This window comes from Felis catus, chromosome B2, assembly GCF_018350175.1.
Source record: "Felis catus isolate Fca126 chromosome B2, F.catus_Fca126_mat1.0, whole genome shotgun sequence".
NCBI classification, from domain to species: domain Eukaryota; kingdom Metazoa; phylum Chordata; class Mammalia; order Carnivora; family Felidae; genus Felis; species Felis catus.
In genome coordinates this window covers 95,016,824-95,030,019 of record NC_058372.1, presented here as the reverse complement: position 1 = coordinate 95,030,019, position 13,196 = coordinate 95,016,824, and the positions used below count along the sequence as shown (strand labels likewise).

Genomic DNA, 13,196 nt, shown 5'->3' with positions numbered 1-13,196 from the left:
ATTCTTTAGTAGGGTGTTCTTTAACCTCCATGCTTTTGGAGATTTTCCAGACTTTTTCCTGTGGTTGATTTCAAGTTTCATAACATTGTGGTCTGAAAGTGTTCAAGGTCTGATCTCAATTCTTTTATATGTATTAAGGGCTGTTTTGTGACCCAGTATGTGATCTATCTTGGAGAATGTTCCGTGTGCAGTCAAGAAGAAAGTATATTCTGTTGCTTTGGGATGCAGAGTTCTAAATATATCTGTCAAGTCCATCTGATCCAATGTATCATTCAGGGCCCTTGTTTCTTTATTGATCCTATGTCTAGATGATCTATTGATTGTTGTTAGTGGAGTATTAAAGTCCCCTGTAATTACCACATTCTTATCAATAAGGTTGCTTATGTTTGGGATTAATTGTTTTATATATTTGGGGGCTTCCATATTCGGTGCAAAGACATTTATAATTGTTAGCTCTTCCTGATGGGTGGACCCTGTAATTATTATATAATGCCCTTCTTCATCTCTTGTTACAACCTTTAATTTAAAGTCTAGTTTGTCTGATATAAGTATGGCTGCTCCAGCTTTCTTTTGATTTCCAGTAGCATGATAGATAGTTCTCCATCCCCTCACTTTCAATCTGAAGCTGTTCTCAGGTCTAAAATGAGTCTCTGGTAGGCAGCAAATAGATGGGTCTTGTTTTTTTATCCATTCTGATACCCTATGTCTTTTGGTTGGAGCATTTAGTACACTTACATTCAGTGTTATTATAGAAAGATATGGGTTAAGAGTCATTGTGATGTTTGTAGCTTTCATGCTTGTAGTGATGTCTCTGGTACTTTGTGGTCCTTGCAACATTTCACTCACAGAATCCCCCTTAGGATCTCTTGTAGCGCTGGTTTAGGGGTGATGAATTCCTTCAGTTTTTGTTTGTTTGGGAAGACCTTTATCTCTCCTTCTATTCTGAATGATAGATTTGCTAGATAAAGGATTCTTGGCTGCATTTTATTTTCTGTTCATCACATTGAAGATTTCCTGCCATTCCTTTCTGGCCTGCCAAGTTTCAGTAGATAGATCTGTCACTAGTCTTAATGGTCTCCCTTTATATGTTAGAGCATGTTTATCCCTAGCTGCTTTCAGAATTTTCTCTTTATCCTTGTATTGTGCCAGTTTCACTATGATATGTTGTGCAGATCCATTCAAGTTACGTCTGAAGGGAATTCTCTGTGCCTTTTGGATTTTAATGCCTTTTTCCTTCCCCAGATCAGGGAAGTTCTCAGCTATGATTTGTTCAAGTACACCTTCAGCCTCTTTCTCTCTTTCTTCTGGAATTCCTATTATACAGATATTGTTATGTTTCATTGCATCACTTAGTTCTCTAATTCTCCCCTCATACTCCTGGATGTTTTTTATCTCTCTTTTTCTCAGCTTCCTCTTTTTCCATAATTTTATCTTCTAAATCACCTATTCTCTCCTCTGCCTCTTCAATCCGAGCTGTGGTTGCCTCCATTTTATTTTGCACCTCATTTATAGCATTTTTTTAGCTCCTCCTGACTGTTTCTTAGTCCCTTGATCTCTGTAGCAATAGATTCTCTGCTGTCCTCTATACTTTTTCAAGCCCAGTGATTAATTTTACGACTATTATTTTAAATTCTTGTTCCATTATATTTCTTAAATCGTTTTTGATCAATTCATTAGCTGTCGCTACTTCCTGGAGTTTCTTTTGAGGAGAATTCTTCCGTTTCATCATTTTAGATAGTCCCTGGAGTGGCGAGGAACTGCAGGGCACTTTCCCTGTGCTATCTGGAGTAACTTGTGTCGGTGGGCAGGGCCGCAGTCAGACCCGATGTCTGTCCCCAGCCGACCGCTGGGGCCACAGTCAGACTGGTGTGTACCTTATCTTCCCCTCTCCCAGGGGCAGAACTCACTGTGGAGTAGTGTGGCCCCTATCTGGGCTACTTGCACACTGCCAGGCTTGTGGTGCTGCTTTGATGGGATCTGGCATATTAGCCAGGGTGGATCCTCAAGGTACACAGGGGCGGGAAGGGCAGGCTTAGCTCACTTTGCTGTTGGTGGTCACCTGCAGGAGGGTCCCTCCAGCACAGGGAGGGAGGCAGGCAGACCCATCGGAGGGATGGATCCACAGAAGCACAGCGTTGGGTGTTTGCGCGGTGCAAGCAAGTTCTGTGAGGGGAACTGGTTCCCTTTGGGGTTCAGCTGGAGGGTGGGAGAGGGAGACGGTGCTTGCCAGTGCCTTCTGACAGGGCTGAGCTCTGTCTTCCGGGGTTCAACATCTCTCCTTCCCAATGTCCTCTTGCCCTCCCTGCTCTCTGAGAGCAGAGGTGTTAACTTATAACATTCCAGATGTTAAGTCCTGCTGGCTGTCAGAACACACTCTGTCCAGCCCCTCTGCTTTGGCAAGTCAGACTCGGGGGCTCTGCCTTGCCAGGTGGGTTGCCCCTCCACTGCCCCGCTCCCTCCTGCCAGTCTGTGTAGCACGTACCGCCTCTCCACCCTTCCTACCCTCTTCTGTGGGCCTCTTGTCTATGCTTGGCTCTGGAGTGTCTGTTCTGCTAGTCCTCTGGCAGTTTTCTGGGTTATTTAGGCAGGTGTGGGTGGAATCTAAGTGATCAGCAGGACGTGGTGAGCCCAACGTCCTCCTACACTGCCATCTCCTCTCTCAGGGATCTTTACTTTCTTTTCTTTTTCTTTTTTTTTCTTTTTTTCTTTTTCTTTTCTTTTCTTTTCTTTTCTTTTCTTTTCTTTTCTTTTCTTTTTTTTTTTTTTTACATTCTCTTTGCCACTACCTCCTGATTACGTCTTTAATGTCTGGGTTCATAGTCAGGTACTATTGAGTTTCACCTCACATGCAAAAATTATGTGAAAACTAACCCGGAAACAGAAATAAAAGGTAGTGCTTATTGAATTTCTTTTTGGCTCTATAGCTTGACTTATTTTGGACTCTAGAATTTGAGCATGTGCTAATTTGTCTATTTTGTTTGCCCAGATCAATTATATTTTCCTGTATTTGTTTGAAGTAAAAATATTTTCCCACGTGAAAGAGTCATTTTGAATAATACAACAAAGCAAAGTTGGCCATGCCCTTCTCGAATGCTATTGCCATTCTTCTTTTTCTCAAGTTTGGCTTTAATTAGTTTTATGACGCATCAAGTAGCCATTTCTGTGAATGAGCTCTATGCTCCATGACTCTATCAACTACTAGTCATTTCATTCAACTTCAGTAGTCAAGGTAAATCTCTGCATTAAACCTTATAACACAGTTCCACACACCCAGTAAATAGTACCCAGACCAAACCAAACACATATTAATTTTTTTTTCAGAATGGAAAACACATTTTTCTTTGGGTACTATCAATGTTATTTTTTTTTAAGAGAGAGAGAGAGAGAGAGTGCACAAGTGGGGGAGAGGGGCAGAGGGAGAGAGAGAGGGAGAGAGAGAGAGGGAAAGAATCTTAAGTAGGCTCCATGCATGGAGCCTGACATGGAGCTCAATGCCACAACCCTGGGATCATGATCTATGCTGAAATCAAGAGTTAGATGCTCAACGGACTGAGCCATCCAGGCACCCCATCAATGTTCGCTTTTTTTAAAAAAAATGTTTATTTATTTATTTTTGAGAGAGAGTGAGCGAGCACAATTGGGAGACGGGCAGAGAGAGAGAGAGGGAGACACAGAATCTGAAGCAGGTTCCAGGCTCCAAGCTGTCAGCTCAGCGCCCCACATGGGGCTTGAACCCATGAACCATGAGATCATAGACCCAAGCTAAAGTCAGACACTTAACCAACTGAGCCACCGAGGTGCCCTTCAATGTTCACTTTTATTTTTTAAATTTTTTTTAACGTTTATTTATTTTTGAGACAGAGAGACAGAGCATGAACGGGGGAGGGGCAGAGAGAGAGGGAGACACAGAATCAGAAGCAGGCTCCAGGCTCTGAGCCATCAGCCCGGAGCCCGACGCAGCGCTTGAACTCACGGACCGCGAGATCGTGACCTGAGCCGAAGTCGGATGCCCAACTGACTGAGCCACCCAGGCGCCCCCAATGTTCACTTTTATTTATTTTTATTTTTATTTTTTTTAATTTTTTTTTCAACGTTTATTTATTTTTGGGACAGAGAGAGACAGAGCATGAACGGGGGAGGAGCAGAGAGAGAGGGAGACACAGAATCGGAAACAGGCTCCAGGCTCTGAGCCATCAGCCCAGAGCCTGATGCGGGGCTCGAACTCCCGGACCGCGAGATCGTGACCTGGCTGAAGTCAGACGCTTAACCGACTGCGCCACCCAGGCGCCCCCCAATGTTCACTTTTAAATGATATATTTATTTTCCAAGTTTCTCCCCAAGCTGAGATGACTCCCCCCAGTGCCTATAACCTTGGAATAATTAAATAAAGTCACATCTCCTAAGCAGATTTTAATGTAACCATATGAAGGAAAAAGAATGATGGTGAGCAAGACAGAATAACATTCTTCTTAAAGAGAGACAAAAAAAAGGAGGATATAAAAAATTGTGAAAGATCATAAAATGTCTCAAATGGTACAGTTTAGACTCTGGTGAGAGCCAATGTGTGCTTCCCAGAATTCAAGCAGGAGCAGAAGAAATAAGTCAGTTTAGTTTAAGGAAGGAGATACTATAGTAAATCCCAAGAGAAGCCCCCCATTTCTCAGTCCCCTGTCCCATGAGAGCACAGAATCCCCCACTTGGGAGTGTTCCATGGTTAGTTAATCATTTGATTGTGTTCCCCAGATGTATGTGTTCAAGAAAACCCAGAAAGGTACAGTTAGGGAGCAGCAATAAATTCTTAATTAATGCTCCACATAATATATTCTGAAAACATAGTGGCTTTTTTTTTTTAATGTCCCTGAGATTTCTCCAACCAGCAACCTGAATTCAAACAGGCTTTAGGTGAGAAGCGCCTGAAGACAGTCCCTTTTCACTCTCATTATTAGGTTGTCAGATGGAAGAAGATGTCTACCCTTGTCTGGTCAAGGTACCTCAATCAGGAAGGAAGGAATCCCCTCATGGCCTCAGCTCAAGGCACCCTCTCACCAGGCCTCCCTCCCAAAATGGGCTCAGAGCCTATGATAGAACTTCTACTCTGTGGACTAAAGGAGCAGGCTGAGGACCAAAGCCTTGGGCTCTGATTAAAAAGAAATTCTACAAGAACAGTCAGAACTTGGGGCTTATCTGAGTTTCATTGTAAAACTGTGTTTGAGGCTGACTGTTTAATTCCCTTCAAAGCTTAAGTAGTGACAGAGAGCTTATTGGAATTCTCATATTGCCATATTACTGATGTGAATAATTGTTCTGGGGCCTCATTTTGGCATAGGGAACAAGTTATTGCATTTTAAACTTATCACAGTCACAGTAAAAATTTGGTTTTGTTTCTGTGTTGACTTGTTGAAGAGGTAATGTAAATGGTGAATAAGAGAAGAGGAATATCTCCAAGTTCAGGATAATGGTCCCCAAATTGCTATTGTTATAAAGGCTGATAAATAATGGTTTTAGTACATTTTTAAAGTGTCTAAATGAATCTACACTTGTTTTCAATCAATCCAGATCAGAAGAGTCAAAGGAGATCCACTGGTTGACCAGGATTAAGACATGGTATCAGAGATCATGCACAGTGGCATTTAATGATCACATATCAAGGTACGTTGCACTCAAAATTTAAAATAAGAATGTTTGCCAATAAGGTTTATAGGGAAATAATTGTATACGTTTCTCTGCTTTCAGAGGTATAGTCCAACTGTCAATGTCAGAATGCTTTTGGTTATATAAACTTTAAAAACTCAACTAAAAATGATGAGTAATAAGGAACATCTGTATCTCACATAACAAGGTATTTGGAAGTTTAGTGGTTCCAGCTTTGATTAATGTAGTGTTCAAATGATATCATCAAGGTCCTAGGTTCTCTCCATTTCTCCTCTATAAGATATTGGATTGTCTTTAAGCTGAATTTCCTCATGGCCCCAAGATGGCTGCCATTCTGCCCACTCTCAAATACAGATAGCAAGATCCAAAGGCAGCAAATGGTTTGTTTCCTTTTGTGTGTCTCTTGCTATCAATAAAGAACGTTTTCCATGAACTCCCAACATATTTTGCATTTCCCTGTTGGGGGGAAGAAGGCCCAGGGAAGGGTAGCAGTTTAGTAGGCAACAAAAAGTATCTGTCACAAAATTGAGGTTGGACACGCTAAGCCCAGATGGGCTTTCTGCGGAGAGAGTGGTCTTCTTATGTGCTTGATTAGTGGCAATATTTTGGCTTCAACCTTTTCTCACTTTCGCAAGGGATGAAGCAATTTATTTTTTTGGAAGTGAAAACCAGGGAGAGAAGGGCTGTTCACTGAACATGAATTTTAGGTGATATCTTAGGTGATTCTTAAGTGGGAGTAGCATTAGAGTTTCTTCTTAATAACCTTCCCCTTCTGTAAGGGAAGCCCGGTGTTTTAGAGATCTGGAGAACACACCTACTGTCTCTTTACTTTCTTAAACTTACTGATTGATACAAGTAGAAATCAGAGATCTAGTTTCTATGTTTCAACCTCTCTCTGAAGCGGAATGAAAAAAAAATGCTCAAGAAGCTTATCGAAAACTGCAGAAGGACTGAGAAAACAGCAGAGGCATTAACTATGGGAGAATTGTGACATAAAGACAGGAGGAACACAGACTTCTGTAGAATCTGGAGATGCAAAGGGTGCAGTGTCCTTAGGTGAGTTACTTCAGGGTCTGTCACTCCCACCACCCTCTCACACTGCAAATCTCCTGCATTCCCTGGTTTTGTTCTGCAAAGGGGATATCCATGGATTTTTCTTTGCTATGTAATGGTCCCAGTTCTTGAACAATGCCTGAGAAAGGCAAAAGAAAAGTTAACTGTGAGAACATTCAGAAGGGAGTAGGGAGACAGGGCACAGGAGAAACCTCCAATGCCTGAGCTATTGCAAATCAGGAAGGAGGAGGTTAGGAAGCTAAGGGAAATTTGAACAAGTAAAAAAATCTTTCTTATCTTCTTTAAAAATATCAGTAATTCCAGGGCTGAAGTCAAATGGTTAAAAAGTGGAAATGAAATATATGATACTGAATTTTCTAGAGTTTCGTTTGAAAGAAAACCTTCAAATACTCAGGACTCAAGTGGTGATTACATTAGAGCCATTTAATTTTGCTCAGTGCTTTTTATTTTATTTTATTTTTTTCATCCCTGGATTCCCTAGTTCTCCACACAGTTTTATTTTTAAAGCCTTTGTACAAGACAAAATGACCAGAGAAGAGCTATTTTTTTAAAGAAGGGTTTGAAGTTTGTTTGCTTAACAAAGTGTTTGCAGTCATAATTAAGTTGCATATTAAAGTTCAAAACCATCTCGTGTTGGAAGTGACTGAAAATTGTTACCATCTGATGGCTTTGTGGGCAGAGCTTTCACAAACGACACTGCACGCACGAAGGAATAAAGACCCAGTTTCTGGGCATTGCCCTGGGACCCATCCAGGGTCTGGGCAACATTCAAACTGCTGATTTCCCATAGTGGCATCATGGGTCTTAAATCTAACTGTCACGCTGCTGTGCCTTGATCTGTTGGAGTCATCCCAACTTGAGTCAGTCTTGTTGCTATTCTCATCTCTTTAGAGTTCTCTGATCTCCAGTCCACCTATCTGTTGTGGGACCAGAGGAGCCATGACAAGTCCTGGGTGCAGCTCTGTAACTCTCACCATGGAAAATCCATCTCAAAGCCAGGTTTTCTGGGGGAGAAAGAGAAGGAAAGAGAGAGACTGGTTAGGGTGCGGGATGAGTCAGCTCCTCATCTGTTGTGTTGAAAGGCAAACTGTCTTTAATTTTAACAGTGCTCCACTTCCATCTAAACTGGCATATGAAGCCTATTTGGGAACAGAAAAAGAAGTTTTATATGGCACATTTCAAACATCTTGCCTCAGGGAAGAACCTCACTGTTTCTGAGACGAAAATCTCTTTCCTGGCCTCCACACCTGAGTCTTTTATTTCTACTTAGAAGAAATTGGAACAATAGAAGCTTGTCTGTTCTGATGATGAGCACAAGGCAAGAATTAAGGCTTAAAAAACCCTGTGATGGGGCATAATTCTGCAGGAGCTAGTTCAGATGACCATGATGTTTAAAGTCACCACAGACACAGTGTTTGCTGAATATAATTTCACATGTACATTCAGGTCTAAGTCAGGAAACCCCAGCTTATACTGAGTAAGAATGAGAATAGATTTTGTCAACATTACAATCATAATTTAACTGGGAATCAACCTGAAGATGAATTTTGGTTATGGTCTCATTTGTCTTCTTGAATATCGGTGCCTGATCCCACTAATTTCTTTTAGGCTATTCTTCCTGAAAGGAAATGCTCGCTAATATATCCATTCTGCTTAATAAAATAAACAAACTAAAAAAGTGGGTCAGAATTTGGAAGAAAGCCAACTCGATGACAAAAGAAGCAGCTAAATCTTTGGTTTTGTGATGAAAAACAAAGAATAACTTTAAAGAAAATAAGAGCCATACAATGTAAGATCGACTTTACCATGAGCAGAATGTTTTTAGTGAAGGTAAAGCTATAAATACGGGGGAAGACACAGTTACACAGAATTCTTTTTCAAACTTTTCTAAACGCGGATTTTAGAAGATTTATTTGAAATCTACATCAAAACCAGGTACTTTCAGAATTCTTAATAAATGAGTGTTGTCCCTTTCCCTTCTTACCCTACAATAGCAGTAATTGGAGAGCGGCAACAGCTAGACATTAGTCATCATGACATTCTCTCTGTGCATGGATCCCTGCAATGTAGATGGCAGATACGTCACTTTATTCAGAGAATAGAATCAATTTGGACCAATGATACCACAGTATACACTGGTTTTTCAAAGTGACCCACTATCTATGAAAATCACTAGGATCTGGTAGTATAGAAATAACACAGCCACAGGGAGAACCCCCAAATCTAATGTTTCCTGAGATAATGTCCCTTAATTCAGTGAAGGTTTAAAATGACAAATGGAATTGGCCATCTTCTAAAGCACACTTAATTACTTTGTTTAATTAATCTGAGGCTTTTGAGAGTTTATTGATTTTTCATATACTGCTAGTGCATGGTGCTAACTCAAAAATTACATGTCCAGTAAACCCTTGGATTGCAAGTAACTTGTTTTGCAAGTGTTCAGCAAGATGAGCAAATATTTCTAATAAATTTTAACTTGATAAATGAGCAGTGTCTTGCAATATGAGTAGTACATGACACTAAATGTCACAGGATCACAACTGAGCCAAAGGTTCTTGAAATTCACTCTGATATACAAGTGCTTTGGATTACAAGCATGTTTCTGGAATGAATTATGCTCACAAACCAAGGTTTTACTGCATTACATACTAACAACAACAACAACAACAAAAATCCCAAAGTTTTCAGAAGGAATGGTCCTTAGTTATATTTTACAGAGAGATCACTAGATTAAAATGCCAGGCTTCACAGAATGGATATAAGGATGAGTTGTTGCCTTTGGGAAAATGTGTCTGAGGCCTGTGAAAGTTTCACATATTGAAATCCCAGATATCTCTATATTCTGTTCTTACAACCATTCACTATTCACCTCTGCCAAGTTCCAGCTCTTGTATCTAAGAGACAATATTAGGATTGAGATAGACATCATGACATTCTCTCTGTGCTTGGATACCTGCAATGTCTGAGATACCCAGACAGACTTTCTGTTGAATGGGTTGTTCATTTGGAAGGATAGAAAGAGGGATGAGCTACATGGCAAATGAGCCCAGGGGACATACATTAACCGAACTCTTTATGCTCAGAATCAAGAAGGAAAATCTGGTACCTCTTTGTTAAAGTCCAGCCATGAATGACTATTATAGAGCAGTAAAGTGACCAGCAAGTGGAAAAATCTATTGTAACCAGCTGATCAAATTAGCTGAACGTGATATTATACAAGTAGGAAACAGCACTGTATTTTCCTCACACCTAACTTTCCCGTCTGTTCTGTAGATATCCTTCTTTCCTTCCCTGAAACAGTATCTTTGGAAGATCCCTCTCCAGTTCAGGGTACTTTCAGCCCAGTGCCAAAGTTCAGCCTGAAGAGTGCCTAACAAAGTTATAGCAGTTACTTATAGCTAGTGTGCATCCTGATTGGTCAATGCCCATGCTCTCTTAGCTGGTGAACTTACTAAGGTCACCAGCTTCTGATATTAATGAACAGTCATGGTTTTAGCAATTAAAAATTTAGACTTTATCTAATGTTAAAGCTTTTATTTCATACCAATTCAAAGCTTTTCCCTCTCCACATCACTCACATCAAACCCAGTCTCAGAAACCTGCAATGCAAGTAAGTAGACAAATGGACTCTTTACTATTTCTTCACCTTGTCTCCTACTCCTAGCTAGGTTCTACTTCTGACTCCTCCAAGATAAAAAAGAGAGAGAAAAACATGAGGTGAGATAAAGAGAAAAAAATATCTTACTTGGCCATTGCTGTTGCAATCTGGCAATGAGGCTCTCTGTGAGTCAGGAGCCCAATTATGGGTTATTTCTTTCATAGGGTACTGTCTTGGGTACTCTGGGTGGGCCCATCAACTTCCTCCTACATTGCTTCTAGTAGGAGGGGTTGGACACATAAAAACTATACTTTCCAGACTCCTTTGCAGGTAGCTTCCTTGATTTCTATCCATTGGATTTACTTACCAAATTTGGAAGTCAGGAATGATGTGGGGATCATCTTAGGCTTTGGACTCTGGTTTCTAATAAGTCAATATGGTGGAAACATGAAGCTTTCCTGCAGCAGTGCTCCCGTGTCCATCTCCATATTCTTGTATGTAGAAAAGTAGTGGTAGATAAGGATTTTACTTCTGGCTTGAGTGGTGACCTCAGAAGTGCTAGCTCCCCCAGTTAGTCAGTTCTGTATCATTCTACAAATTATTCTGAGAGGCTTGCTCCTTCAGTTCTTCCTAATATTTTGCGAGCACTTGTGCTGACTAATGCAGGTGCTTTTGTGGGCTCTTGATGAGACCACTCCTCTCTTCCCCAGAGGAGATCCAACACTACCATTCCTAGAGCAGGGGATGGCCCTCTGGCTGATTGCTTGCCATGCCAGCCCAGCTTTTCCAACTGACAGGGCACCCACACAGTCTTTTTCTATTTTTTAAACTCTACCAGGTAAGAATGGATACTTATCTCCATATTCCGGGAAATGCAGGCCAAGTTTTCCCAAGAACTCTGTAACCAACCAGGCTCTCTCCTGAATCTCTCTGACCTAGGAGGTGTGTGAGTTGGTAAAATGTCAGTATCCCTTCCTGACAAGACCCACACTCTCTACAAGTGGATCTTTGTTCATCGTGAATTTAGGGACACACCATACTCTCCTCCAAAAATGACCTTCAAGGAAACCCTTTTCTGATCAGGCTGAGGTAAGAGCCACTTCTTTGGCAAGTTCTATTGAGGTGAAAGGCACCTGGGTGGCTCGGTCGGTTAGGCATCCAACTTCAGCTCAGGTCATGATCTTGTGGTCTGGGAGTTTAAACCCTGCATCGGGCTCTGTGCTGATGGCTCGGAGCCTAGAGCCTGCTTCAGATTCTGTGTCTCCCTCTCTCTGCCCCTCCCCTTCTCATACTGTCTCTCTCTCTTTCAAAATAATAAATAAACATTAAAAAAAAAAAAAGAAGGTGGGCATAGTTGTCACCTAGGACTATCAGCTTTGGGACCTCTGCTGAAAGGGAGATAACAGGAGAATTCTCATTTAGCATCCAGTTACACTAATCTGTCTGATTTTCCAGATTGGAGGCCAGTACCCTGCTGTGAGGGTTGTTTGGGGACTGGGAGGCTGGTGGCCAGTTGAACAGTTAATAGGATGAGAATGGTCTGTAGCAGCATTGAAGAAGAGTCATCAACTTGGGCCTACCTTTTAACCGAAATGCTTACTGTTAAAATAGTGTTTCTTCCCCATGCCATTCCCATTCCAAGCTTTGCATTTCAAAAGTTATTTGCTGTATTTTTTTTATGTTTATATTTTTTTCTGAAAAAGCTAATGGTAAAATCTGAGACTGAACCCAAGGGACAAGACATCTTTAAGATTTACTAATCATTCAAAAAGTAATGTGGCTGAGGTGCTTCGGTGGCTCAGTCAGTTAAACAGCTGACTCTTGATTTTGGCTCAGGTCATGATCTCGTGGTTCAGGAGTTTGAGCCCCATGTTAGGCTCTGTGCTGGTAGTGCAGAGCCTGCTCAGGATTCTCTCCCTCCCTCTCTCTCTGCTCCTCCCTTGCTCTTATGCTCTCTCTCTCTCTCTCTCTCTCTCTCTCTCTCTCGCTCTCTCTCTCTCTCAAGAAATAAATAAAACTTTTTAAAAAGTAATGTGGCCGTATTTTTAAAACATCTCAAGGAATATTTGGCTTTTAAAAAAGAATAGAATAACAATGAGTCCATGTGTGCCTGAATTTTCTGAAGTAGAGAATGAGTGATTGGATTAGCCAACCAAATTATCTTCCAGTTCTAATGCCATGTGGCTTTGTATGAGTCAACAGAACCAAAATGGCCAAGCATTAGCTACTGTAAGGAAGCATGGCTCAAAGAGCTCAGATTGGCTAAAAGCAAAACAAAATACCCAAATGAATTGAACACTTATATCTGCACAAAAATCTGCATACAAATGCTTATAACAACTTTATTCATAATTGACAAAATTTGGAAGCAACCAACTTTGTTCTTTGGGAGGTGAATGGATAGACAAATTGTAGTACATCCAGGCAATGGACTGTTATTCAGCACTAAAAAGAAGTGAGCTGTGAAGCCATGAAAGGACATGGGGAAACTAAAATGCATATTACTTAAGTGAAAGAAAATAGTCTGAAAAGGCTGCATACTATATCATTCCAAATATGTGATGTCCTAGAAAAGGCAAACTTTAAAGACAGTAAAAAGATCAGTGGTTGCCGAGGGTTAGGGATTAGGAGTGAGAGGGGAGGGATGAATAGGCAGAGCATAAAAAAATTTTTAGAGCAGTGAAAATATTCTGTGTGATATTACAATGGTGGATACATGCCATTAAACATTTGTCAAACTCATTGTTTCACCAAAAGTGAACTGTAATGTAAACTATGGACTTTGGGCAGTAATGATGTGTCAGTGTAGTTTTATCAGTTGTAACAAATGTACTACTGTGGTACAGGATGTTGCTAGTTGCAGAGGTTGTAC

At 40.9% G+C, this 13,196-nt stretch overlaps 1 long non-coding RNA gene across 1 annotated transcript in view; it reads left to right on the top strand.

The window, feature by feature from the left end:
• Positions 1-13,196, top strand: part of LOC123385494 — a 440,186-nt gene that overhangs the window by 147,129 nt on the left and 279,861 nt on the right. The window contains exon 3 of the long non-coding RNA XR_006598130.1: positions 5,557-5,649. This is a non-coding gene — a long non-coding RNA (uncharacterized LOC123385494). The remainder of the gene's footprint in view (positions 1-5,556; positions 5,650-13,196) is intronic.